Below are 13,455 nucleotides of genomic sequence, written 5' to 3' on the forward strand. Positions count from 1 at the left end.
CTCCGGGCCTGCGGTGGGGGTGGCTGGGACGGTCAGCCCACGCCGCCGCAGCCAGCCTGCGTCAGACCGTGTGAGGTTGAGCTGACATCAGCCCTGGCTCAGGGAAGGGGATGTGCACCCTACTTTCTGTACAAGCGTGGAGAGCGCCCCCGGGGAAGTTAATAGAAACCCAGATCTCTCCATCGGCCCTAATTCCAAATCCAGCTTTACCAGAAAGATCTCTGTATTAGGACATCTCAACGTCCCTCCTACGAACAGCTGCAGTTTCTACCTTCCCTTTGGTCTTCACGTGTGCCAGACAGAATCGAGAAAGGAGGAGGAGCAGTAAATTGGCCCCAAACCTTGACGTCACACCTGGAGCTGGATGCCCCGCAAGAAGTGTCATGTAAAGTGCGTGGAAAAGTCATGGCTACAGCGGAAACGGTCAAAGAGTCTGTTTCATTCAAAAAGAAGGGAGCGTGGCGTGGTCTACTTTAGAACATCCCAGACATATAATCAGAAGAACTGAAATGGTTCTCAAAGAACACCTGAATACTTCCCAAAGAAATTAACGGCAAGTTTAAGAATAATCTCCATCAGACGTTGAAGAATGGGAACAGGATTATATTTTGGACTTTAGTTTTGGTTCTAAGAGTATCTAAAATTTTATTTCTGTCTGTGTTTTGATTCATGAGTGTGCAAAGCCCTGACATCTGCGTTGAGAAATGTCCACACTGCAGAAAACAGGCTCCAGTCCAAGCTCAGCTCGCCAGTTTCGTGTAAAGCCCTTCATGGCCGCCAGGACCACAGCTGTATATTAATAGGATTTGGTGTAATTCCAGAACTGAAATCTACCAGAAGATAGCGACAAAAAACACCTACATTACTTTACATCAGTTCTGACTCGGCTTGGCCTCAGATGCTGTTTTATGAAGAACCTGAGCATCGTTTTAACACGTCAACTCCCTGACGCCAGGGTCCCTGGGCTGCTTGCTCCCTGAGGCAGAGCAGGGCGGACTGACACCCTTCTCCCAGACGCTCGCGAGTGGGCCGCAAAGAAGATGGGCAGCCCACCTGCCAGGTCAGCATGTGCCCCACGAGTTCCCTAAACGAGAGTCCTGGACGGGGCGAAGTGTTCTCGTCTCTAAAATGGGAATAATAAATAAAACCAACATTACAGAAGAAAAGCTTTTTTTTAAATATGGAAGCAAATTGCCTGGGGAAGTAACAAGTGCATGGTAACAGCCAGTTCTTTTTGTTTCTCCTTGCATGTAGGCAAAATTGATACATGATGGTTACCACAGTTCACAAACCAAGGGAATCTGACGTGGCCATTTAGAATTCTCGTTTTGTCTCGTCTTTAAAGTACATGGACTTACTGAACCGTAACACTGCACTGGCTTTCCTGCCACGCAGCCGGAAATAGCAGTGACATGCCTGTGGGGCACTCCAAGCCACCGCCCGCTGCGGCCTGCGGACAGACCACGCCGGTGCAGTCAGCCTTTCAGCCCGCACTTACTCTGCAGCACTGGTGTTTAGGGAGAGGCAGGCCGAGGGTGCGTCTGAAGATACACTGGCCAAAGGCGAGGTGCTTCTCCTTCACAGCTCTGCACTACTAAAGGCTACAGAGGGTTCCGCTCCATACGCTCTCTCTTCCTATAACAATCTAGGCATTTCCTCCAACCAAGTCAGTCATGACTGCTGAAAATCTTTGCCTACTGACGGCAGCTTTAAACACATCTCCGCTCTCACCAAACTGAAACACTTTCCTTCTGACCAGCTGGTTAGTTCTCAGAAAATTCCTGAATATCTGTTCTTTTTTTCCCCAGATAACTCATTTGAGGATAGATCATCAAAAAAGAGGAATAACCACCCCTTATTCAAACGGAATTTCTCAATTGTTATCCTCTTAGCATCAAAACCCCTAGACTATATTCACATGTGAATGTGCGTCTGAAAGTATGTATAGATTTATATATTTTATCTCCAAATGATCATTTACACAACTTTTCAAGTTTTATTTTGTTGCTTTCATGAAAATCCATCATCTCTCATGGTTGTAAGTCATGGGCTTCTTTGAATCACTCCAACCAGAACCTAGCACAAAAGTTACCAAATTTAATTTGACTCTAGCGTTTGAATCTTGATAGCTCAGTAAATGCAAAGTGAGGTCTTAATGAGCTTTGAGAGCACAAGGGTTTGCAGTTTATGTGCTGTTGAGCCACGTGACAGCCGTGCACCCAGCAGGTACCCCTCACACTGCGGAGAGAGGACGTTTCCATGCTCGGCACCCCGTGGGAGGCTGGCTCTAGACACAAATAAGGCTTCCTCGAACCCCACTCCACCCTGACTGCATTCTCCACACCAGGCTTTAGCTCTCTTCGGCTTCCAAAGAATCCGTGGTTCATGTCAGCATTTCCTGGTCTGTTTCATGTTTATTTCTATCCTATCTCTCTTTTCTTAAATACACTACTAAATATTTGAATTCAGTTGAACAAAACTATAAAATAACGTGTATTTTAAAAATCTTAAGAGTCTAAGAGTTTGAAATAGATGCTAAGTATCTGTATCGTTATTTTCTGTCTCAGCTGTTTAGAACATTGGTTCTAATCAACCTGTGAAACGTACAGCCTTGCTTTGACATTTTGGAGCTGAGCCAGACCACAGAGGGCGGGGGCCGTCGAGCCCGGAAGCCCAGTGGGCAGAGGGGAGGCAGACCCGTCTCCTCCTAAGGGTTTCAGCCAGTGGGGTCGTACGGTCTGGGCCTGTGCTGTGTCTGCTGGTCAACAGGCTGGGACAGAACCCATAGTTTAAAGCATTTTTTTCTAAATAGTCACAAGATATTTGCAAAACTCCCTTAGCTAGAGTAAATAAAAATGAATGATTACTAACCATTCTGACAATAAAAATGTGCTGGGTGATAAAAAATAAAACAAAGTCCTCTTATGGTGATTATGCTGATGACTTTTTGCTGTCATGAGGCCAAATGATGGGAACAGCAGAAATCTTACCTTGTGCTCAGAAGAGTGGGTGTGGGGAAGAGAAGAGGGAAAAAATAGCAAGTCAAGGTTAGTAAAATTACTTTCAAAGTAATTATTAGCTAAGTAACTAATCAGTGAAATAGAGTATGAGAGCTGGTACCCCATACTAAATTGACCACAGTTTTTTGTGTCCATGTGGTATCTTCCCAATCACATTGTTCAAATGCCTTCTCTCTCTTATATTTAGCACAGTTCCAGGCCTCGCAGAGGCATTTACTAAATATTTGTTGAACAGATACATTCTTATTAGTGCTTAGCATTTATTAAGCACTTAATAGACAGACATATTTTTGAGAGTAATAGTATAGTTGACTATTTCCATGTTTTATGTACTCGGTGACTTAATTACAGTTAAGCTATAAGCACATACATATGCACACTTCATATACAACACACAGTTGTATTAGCATATTAGCTTCACATACGGTTCATTCATACATGTGCCTGTCTTACAAAATTTCATTTTCTTAAGGAAAACAGATATTGAACTATCAATTAAAGTGTGGTAAAGGGTGGTGTGGTGGATCCACAGGGTCTGCAGCGAGCAGAGCCCCCCTGAGCGCGGGCAGGGAAGGTGCTGCCAGAGCCCAAGCATCCAAAGCATTCGTCATTTAAGTGACATGTATTTGCAAAGTGGTTACATTAAAAATCCTACAATTATTGGATATTTTTATGTATTGTTTTATATTATTGTCAAACAATTCTGGCAGAAATGAAAAAGAAAGATATCACAAATTATTTGTAGAACTAATTTTTCTTGCTCTATGTACACTTGAAAGTATGAAAAATTTTCTGAATTCTTTTCAAAATAATGGTGGTTTAACACACAGGCTTTGGAGTTGGGCAGCCTAGGTTCAAGCTTTGGCTTTTCCACTCGTGAAAGTATAACTTAATCTTCTGAGCCTCAGTTTCATTATCTATAACATGAACACAGGTAGGAAGGGGTCCTGCCGACACTGCAGGGCTGTGGTGAGTGTTAAGTGAGGTAAGTCCATCGGGATAATGGCAGTATACGCCGGCCACCGAAACGCCGCTCGGCGCACAGGCGGCTGGCCTGAGTCCCCTCAGTGCCCCTGAGGCGGCTGGCTCGGGAGATCCGTTTTGAAGGCCGTCCATGTTTGCCTGGGGGAAACTCTGTCAGCAGTTACACATATGTGCACACCCCTACACACACACATCAGCGGTGGCCTCCCGAAGGAGTGCTGGTGTGGAGCTGAACTTGAATTCTGGTTTGTACTTCACAGTTGTGTGACCATAAACAAGTTCTTACCTCTAAGAACCTTTAACTTTTTATCCCATAGAGAAGGATGACAAAACCTACTTCATAAAGTTTTCCAAATTTAAATAAAGTAACTTTATTACTAGAAGTCCTGACCACGTCCCTTGCCCTCCTCCATGCAACTTCCTGATGTCCTGTCAGTAACAAGCCAGGCCTGGGAGAGCACAGGCCTGTGGCTGCTGCCTGTGCCCAGCAGCAAGCCTCCATGAGAAGGGGCAGCGGAGGCTGCCTGGAGCGGGTTCAAAAGAGGTGACAAAAGGCGACTCTGGAGCATCCTAAGCTGTGTGCACGAAGGGGGTGTCCGTGGTCCCTGCCCAGTGCTCCGTGACCCAGATGGCGCCGCTCAGCACTTAGGCGGCCCCGGGGTGAGAGGCCTGAGCTTCCGACAGCGGAGAGATGGGCACTGTGCGGGCAGACCAGCTGGAGGGGCTCTTTTGGGGGAAACTGCTGCATGTGAAAGCCCGTGACATTTCTGAATAGCTCACATATAGTGGGGGTGTGTGTGTGTGTGTGTGTGTGTGTGTGTTCACATACACAGTATATCTACATTGGCAAAGACGTGCCTCTCAAATGACACACAGAGAATATCAGGAGCGAGTGCTGGTGCACATCTTCACACTAGTCTGGAAGTCAGAGCAGAAGCACTTCATTGTGCTACCAGCTTTGATAAATGCTCACAATCACAACCACCTAACAGTTCTTTCTTTTGTTTGTGAGAATAACTGTGATTTTCAAACAAGGCATAAACAGTTGCTGAACTCTTTGCCAAACAGAAGATTATATAAATCCTTGAAAACTGTGAACAGCCTGCAGGGATTTTACTTTCCTTCCTTGTTAGATAATAGCATACTAACAGTTTGCTTAAAGGAGAAGGAAATATGAAAACTGGTAATGCTGCTCAGTTGAATATGCTTAGTCAGTTTCTATTCAACTTACAGGGTATGTGTGTGCTTCCTAAATAGCATAGTCAGATTCCAGGAGACTTGGGAAATTATGAGTGAGGTATTATCATATTTTATATACATACTCATGAAGTTTCTGAGAAGCAGAGGACGGGGTGGGTAACTAACACATTCAGTGTGGAAGCCTCAGGTCCTCTTCCCTGGATTCATAGCACTAACCTGTGAACTAGTGGCACCATCACTGAGGACAGCTCAACGGAAGACACTGCAGCGCAGTGCTTATGAATACGGGAGGCAGATGGCCTAAGTTCAAAGCTGGACTCAGATATTTGAGCTGTAGAACCCCAGGAAAATCACTTAATGTCTCTGTGCCCTGGTTTCCTCCGCCTGCAATGGTGGTAGTTGTAGTGTTTCTGTGGTTAATTAACCGTTCACAGAAATGCTTGCCACACAGTGAGTACTTAGTAGTAAAGATTATTAAGGACTGACAACAACATTTTAAAAAATCTAACATTCAAAATACGTTGAAGTACACAATTATTAAAGAGAAGAAAATTATTTTAGGTGTATGAAAGCTCACATTACTGCTTTCGGGCAATGCAGTTATGCTGTTGGATAAAAAAGTGAAAGAGAAAGTAAAACCTCCAACTTTTAATATAGTTGATGTTTGAACAACGTGGGGATTAGAGGGACTGACCCCCTGCACAGTCAAAAACTTCATATTACTCTTGACTCCTCCAAAGCTTAGCCACTATTAGCCTACTGTTGACTGGAGATTTACCGATAACATAGGGTGGATTAACACTTACTTTGTATATTATGTGAATTATATCCTGTGTTCTTACAATAAAGTAAACTAGAAAAGAAATGTTATGAGAAAATCATAAGGGAGAGGAAATACATTTATTGTATTTACTGAAAAAAAATATGTGTATAAGTGGACCTGCATCGTTCAAGCCCTAGTTGTTCAAGGGTCAACTATAGATTTTTGCCTTCTCTGTTAAGAATGAGCTTCTCAGGCTCTTTCCCTGCCGCCGTGCTGCTGCGCGGAGGCAGAGGCTTGGGTGTATTCAAGATTCGGCTCCACCCATAACCCACTGCCATAGCCAAGGAAGGCATTGCTCCTGAAGATTTAATGGATGTAAATACTGCTCTATAAGAGGTGCTGAAGACTGCCCTCATCCACGATGGCCTAGCACACGGAATTCGCGAAGCTGCCAAAGCCTTAGACAAGCACCAAGCCCACCTTTGTGTGCTTGCATCCAACTGTGATGAGCCTATGTATGTTAAGTTGGTGGAGGCCCTTTGTGCTGAACACCAGATCAACCTAATTAAGGCTGACGACAATAAGAAACTAAGGGAGACGGTAGGCCTCTGTAAGATCGACAGAGAATGAAAACCCCGTAAGTGGTTGGTTGCAGTTGTGTGGTGGTGAAGGACTATGGCAGAGTCTCAGGCAAAGGATGTCATCAAGGAGTACTTCAAATGCAAGAAATGAACAAATAAACTTGCTTTTGTTTCTCAAAAAAAAAAAAAAAAGGGAATGAGCTTCTCAGTAAATGAGAAAGTTGCTGAACTCTAGTTATGTAAATGCAGAGATTATACAAAGTCTGTCATGTGAATTCCAATATCCTGGCCTCAGATGAAACTCCTTCATAGATACTAAACTAAGAGAATCCACAAGAACAGCACTTAGTTATGATCTTCAAAACATATGTATAGACAGCAAGAATTCCTATAATTCTGGAAAATGACACATGCTGTTCCAGTTTCTTTAAAGTCATGTCATTGTCATTTCCAAGCATTGAGATGAATCTGTTTGCTCCTCCAGAAGTGTTTTATATGAATCGGTGTAGCAATGGCCACCACACAGAGGGACAGGGAACACTAAGTTCTAGTCTGGGCTGAAGAAAACCATTATTTTCTTTGGTAGGGTTGGTAGATTGGTAATGAAGGAAAATGTGGAATATAATAAAACCTCAGGTCAGAAAGGCATTTAACGAGGTCTGTCACACTACCTTTCATTCATTCACTTAGCCACTCATTCAACAGATATTTCATAAATGCTTAAATTATGCCAGAATAGACTCTCATTTCTTTGAGAGAAATAGTGAGACATTCATGCTAATAGTGGTAATAATGGATCAATAAAATATTTAAAATGTAATGTCAATAGGACCGAGTTCCCTGATAGACAGGGAATGGCAAGTTCTAGGATTGCTCCAAGATGCAAACCCACCTTGCTTCCTTGGTCTGCAGTGACATTGGAACTCTAACCATTAGCATCCTGTTCCTCAGGCTCAGAACCATGGCCGTGACACAATGCACACTTCTGGGACAAGAATGATATAATAAGCCTCTCAGATAGTAATGGCTTGAAGAACACAGTAGAAGGAATCAAAAGCAGGCTAGATGAAGCAGAGGAATGAATCAGCGAGCTGGAGGACAAGGTAGAAAAAAGCTCCCAGAAAGAGCCAGAAAATGAAAAAAGACCAAAAAGAATGAAGAGGCACTGAGAGAAATGCAAGACAACCTGAAACATAATAATATCCATATAATAGGGATACCAGAAGGAGGAGAAGAGGTGCAAGGGATAGAGAAACTTCCCTCATTGGAGGAGAGAAAAAGTCACACACGTCCAGAAGCACAGAGAGTCCCATTCAAGAGGAACCCCATGAGGCCCACTCCAAGACACATCATTGCAATGGCAAATATCAAAGACAAAGAGAGAATCCTAAAGAAAACAAGGGAGAAAGAGGTAGTAACATATAAGGGAACCCTGGTAAGGATAGCAGCTGACTTCTCCACATAAACACTAGAAGCCAGCAAAGAATGGAAAGAAATATTCCAAGAAATGAAAACCAAAGGCCTGCAACCAAGGCTGTTCTACCCAGCAAGGCTCTCAATTAAAATAGAAGGCAAAACAAGGAGTTTCCCAGGCAAAAGAAGGCTAAAAGAATACACCTCCGCCAAACCAGCATTGCAAAATATGCTAAAGGATCTGCTTTAAGAAGATGAAGAAAAAGAATCGATGAATACACACTTCCTTTCACAGTCACCAAAACCTGATTTTACCAATATTTTTAATATTTATTAATCTAATCATGACAATTATGTTATTTTAATTGTTACTTTCTTATTTGTCGCATTTAATTTCTTATTTGTCAAATTTAAACCTGTTTTTGTATATTTCTTGCCTATTTCTATTATTTTGAAAAGCTTTAAATGACTTTCTGGTATTCTTTATCCATTTTTTGATTAAATGTTTGTAGAACTCTTTTCCCTAAAAAAACCCCCAAAACTATTAAGCCTATTACAGATGTATTGCAACTACCTTCCTATTCTATTACTTGTGCTTTAATTTTTTTACATGAATTTTACTGTATAGTCTTAAATGTTTAATATAGTCATTTGGTCAATATTTTACTTCATAGCTTCTGGTTTTGAATATTTTACTTCAGGGTAAGAAAAACAGTATTTTGTATTTTCTCCTAAAACTCCTTAGGTTTTACATATTGATTTTTAACTCACCTGAATATTTTTGTAAAATGTGTGAAATAGGGCTCTATATTTGTTTTATTTCAAGTAATAGTGGGCCATGCACCTTATCTGTTGAATAAGCTGTATTTTCCCCATTGACTTGAAATATCAATTTAATCATGTATTACATTGTTAGACAGATATATACATTTGCTTCTACAATGTTCATTTTATTTCATTTATCTACTTGATTATTTCTGTGCTGGTGTCAAGTTTTAATTGCTGAGACTTTATAAAAAGAAGGAACTCCTACCTTTTCCGACAACATGGATGGAACTGGAGAATATTATACTGGGTGAAATAAGCCAGTTGTGAAAGACAAATACCATATGATCTCACCTATAAGTGAAATGTATTCAACAAAATAAACAAATGAACAAAATAAACCACAGGCCTGGAAACCTGGAGCAGACTGAGAGTGACCTGAGGGGATGGGGAAAGAGGACAATGGTGGAAAGAAGGGGAAGGGACCAGAAAAAGAACATGTATGGATGACCCGTGGACATGGACAACAGAGTGGGAATGGACTGTGGGCGCGGGGGGAGGGGTGGGATGGGTGGAGGAGAGTAAAGTGGGAAAAATTGAGACAATTGTAATAGAATACCATGGGAGATGTGTAAAGGACCCACGGACAAAGATAGTAGGATGGGGGAGGATTGAATGTGGGAGGTGAGGGTGGGTACGGAAGGGGTGAGTAATGGGGGGAAAATGGGGACAACTGTAATTGAACAACAATAAAAAAAGAAGAAAAAGGATAATAAAGGAATAGTACCAGAAAAAAAGATAGCAATGGCTTCACAGCAACTTCTGCCATTTCCTTGATGAGGGGCGTTTGCTACAAGTGTAACGATTCTTGTCAGGGATCAGAATGCCCTGATGGGCACTTTGGGGAGCAGCAAGGAGAGGGAGAGGCCATCCTGCAAACAGGCCCGGCCTCTGTCAAGGTCATGTGATGCCTGGGGATCCCTGAAACGGCAGCCAATAAATAAATCTGCCAGGAAGCAAGATGGGTGGGGGGGCGACGTAGGATGTAACATTCAAATATGACTAATTTTATGCAGAATTTTACATTGGAATAGGTACAGATGCAAAATTATTAAGCATCTTGTACTCAGAAGCAATTAGTATTCTGAAACCCAGGTGGATGTCGTTAATACCTATAAGAACTGATACAGCTGGTCATTCTGCAGCTGCAAGGCGGGGGAGTGGGGGGGGCGGGGGGGCGGCAGGGCGTCTGGAAGCGGCGATACACGCGCGCCGGGTGTCCCGTTCAGCAGAAGGTCACGGTCAGTCTCAGCCCTCTGGCCTCACAGGCTGCCCCACCCTCTCTCAGGCATGAAAACTCCATTCAGAATGAATTTTCTCTGAACAAATTGTTTTCCACTATGTTTTTCAAAATGTATTTGAACAAATAAAGAAGTATTTCTCATTGTAAAATAAAATTAAAAGTACATGAGTTAAAAAAAAAAACCTTATCAGTGAACAAACAACAAAAAGAAAAAGGGAAGGGGGAGGGGAGGGGAAAAAGAAAGAGAGGGAGGGAGGGGAAAAAAGACTAGAAGATACCGGAGTAACACCAAATAACCAAGTCAGGGCTCCATGAGAAGCCTCTGGCTCTAGTCCTGCACGGATTGCAGAGCAGCAGTCACCTGACAGCCGTCACAAACACAGGAACTGCCTCATAGTTCGCGTTCAACCTGAAGACCTCAGATGGTCTCAAAAATTCTGGGCTGCTAATGGCAATGTTTTTTCTTTGGAAATGCTTTTTTGGGGAGAAAGCTGAAAGCACGGCTGAGTTCGCCCAGAGCAGGGCTGTGCCGGAACTTGCCGGGCACTGGGGGTGCGTTCCCAGTGGGAAGCAAATGGGCCGTCGGGGTCTTCGCTGCCGTGAAAACACCTGCAGCCTGGGCAGCTGCGCAGAAATGGCGAGCTCCTGTTTCCCCGTCACGAACCCAGCTGCTCACCAGTCACTTCTCTCCTCCCCACTTTGAAGTAGGAGTCACTCCAGTGCTGTCTCATTCCCCTTTCTGAGTAACCGCAAGTACATCCTGTAAACACTGATTTCACTTACAAATGCCATCAGCTAGAGCCCTGGGAGGAGGGGAGGAGGGGCGCAGATTGGGGGAGAGGCGCGGCCGCCCGGGGCAGCGAATGGATGCACGCGGCGGGCACGTGCACACGGCGGGCTGCCAGCCTCGAAGAGGAGGGAAACCCTGACTCATGCTACCGCGTGCATGAACCTTAAACATTAAGCTGAGTAGAATCAGCCAGTCACAAAGACGGCAAACACTGTACAATTCCACTTACGCACGGCGCCCAGAGTAGTCAAATTTATACACAGAAGAATTACGGTTGCCAGGGGCTGGGAGGAGGGGATGGAGAGCTGGTGTCTTAGGGGTACAGAGGTTAGGTGCACAATGCTAGAAAGTGAAAAACATGGCAAAAAAGAAATAAGAAGGCTGGGTGCAGGGAGGAGGAGGGCGGGCAGTGAGGGAGCGAGTTGAGCACAGACAGGAAGCCAGCGACGCGCCAGGGAGCAGGGCGCGCCAGGCCCAGCACGGGACCTGGAGCGAGTGCCCTGGTGGGGGCACGTGTGCGCCCACAAGGGCTTCCAAGGACAAGGAGCCGGGGCAGCATGGCAGGAGAAGGCGGCGCCAAACTGCCGGCCTTCAGGACACTGTGACGCTGCCCACCGCTGAGTGGAAGAGGGCAGGCCAGGGACATGGGAGGGGGCTGGCTTTTCCACAAGAATCACTTTGGCTGCTCTGCTGAGAGCAAACGGAAATGCGGCGAGGAATAGGACAATCAAGCAGCTCTTCCCCTTACCAAAAAGAGTTGTGAACAAATACAAGGCTAACTCTTAATGGATTACCAGGTAAGTTAGCATGAATTGCCTTTTCATGTGCTGATATGAGAGCCATCCTTGTACAAGGAGCGCCTGGCCAGGAGACCAGAGATCACAGCCAACCTCCTGCGCGGAGGGACGAAGGGCCCTCGTAGGACAGCCTGGGGACCCAGAGTGGAAAACGGGCTCCAGATGATCAAGTTACAGGGAAAGAGTTGTATTAAAAACTTAAAGAAGGAAGAGAGTAATATACGTACAAAATGGGGATTTCAACTTAGAGAAGTCCTCTGAGCAAAACAGTTAAATTCTTAGATGAGAACAGGACAGTTAGAGGAGAGAGAGGCCTGAGAGCCAGCCAGAGGGCACGTCCGCTGGCATAGCTACCCGCAGAACAGCTAGGGAAGACATAACGACAGTGTATGGGACCAGTACTGCATGTGTATGAGTTTATGTACATGTGCTATAATTAGTTTTTAATATAGGCCATGCGCATTTAGTGTGATGTTCTTATCCCAATAGCTCTTTCCTGCGCAGTGAAATCAGTAAAGGGAAGGAGGTGACTGAGGGAAGAAAGAGTAGGTCCTAGGACCACCAGGGAACCAGGGCCAGTGCCTCATCAGACTGACCTTCTGCAGACTCTCCTTGGCTCCATTTCTATGTGCTACTGACCAGCATCCCTACGTTCCGTCTTACCACAGGGAGGCACTCAGCAGAGCTTCCTGCTTAGCTCATCAGCATAGTGTGGGACAGAAACAAGCCAGGTTTAGAAAAAGCAACTGATAGCCAAAGCTGGGGGAAATCAGCGGGAAGTGGCAGTGGGAGAGAGGATGTCTGAAAAAGACAAGCTTGTGACAGGAAGGAGGACGCGAGGAGAAGGGATCCGGGCCTTTGTGCCCTGGGCACCCACAGCCAGGGCAAAGCCCTCTGGATGCTGAAGCGCTGCTGGAAGCGTGGAGGAGCTGGGAGGTCGCACAGCCATTAGGTGAGCAGAAGGGGAGACTGCTCCAGAGAAGAGCGAGCATGAGTTCACAGAGGGATCGGCGTCATCACAGACACGTGAAGGCTGCCTGTAAAGTATGCCAGCTCATGTTTCTCTCTTTACTTTGAAATGTTATGTGGAATCCATAAAAACATGATTTTATTTGTTCTCTCAAATAAAAATGATCACTTTGAAGGAAATTCAAAACCACCAATGTGTACATAACACAGGTCTTAGATCACCCATTAAGAAAAGCTGACATCCATGCCTACTACAGACTTCTCTGACTGACCAGGGAGTCTTTCTGTGTAAATAATGTGCACAACCCAGTAATCCCTGAAAACAAAGTCATGTTATATTAAGAGCCTAATGCCAACAGAAGCTATCATTTAAATAAAATGGCTTAAAAGAGCAGTGGAGACAAATACAAGTTTATGAACTTGGTCATGGCTGATGATTACTAATTATGATGGACGCTGGCTGGAAATGTGCATTAGCCTGATGCAAGTTTATACCAAATTAGGAAAATCTTATTCAGCATGACCTTCACCAGTATTACACTTTTAACAATAATTTACTGACATGGACCCTGGAGGTGAGTTAAGCTTCTCAGTTTCAGATAGAAGATTAGCACTATCTGTTATCCGCCTAAATGCTTCAAAAAGACCAGATTTGTGGAAAATGTATATAGTGGAACCTCTTCTCCATCTCATCAAAGTGGCCCAGGAGTTTGTCAGCAGCCATCATGCAAATCATGGCTCATGGTCGCCCTGGTGGGGGAACGAGCCCCCAGCACCTCCTCTACGAGCCCTACGGCGCAGCTCACAGGAGCTCACAGGGCACCACCACGCCATTAGGTCGAACCCCCGGCAAGGCGGGGAGCACTGTCA

At 44.6% G+C, this 13,455-nt stretch overlaps 1 protein-coding gene and 1 pseudogene across 1 annotated transcript in view; one reads left to right on the plus strand and one right to left on the minus strand.

The window, feature by feature from the left end:
* The window catches only part of CHRM3 (cholinergic receptor muscarinic 3), a 327,469-nt gene that overhangs the window by 297,341 nt on the left and 16,673 nt on the right, over positions 1 to 13,455 (minus strand). The window lies entirely within an intron of this gene.
* On the plus strand, positions 6,310 to 6,732 carry LOC129079434 (40S ribosomal protein S12-like; annotated as a pseudogene).

This window comes from Pteronotus mesoamericanus, unplaced genomic scaffold (genome assembly GCF_021234165.1).
Source record: "Pteronotus mesoamericanus isolate MK-2021 breed Mesoamerican mustached bat unplaced genomic scaffold, CSHL_Meso_final contig_120, whole genome shotgun sequence".
Classification (NCBI taxonomy): domain Eukaryota; kingdom Metazoa; phylum Chordata; class Mammalia; order Chiroptera; family Mormoopidae; genus Pteronotus; species Pteronotus mesoamericanus.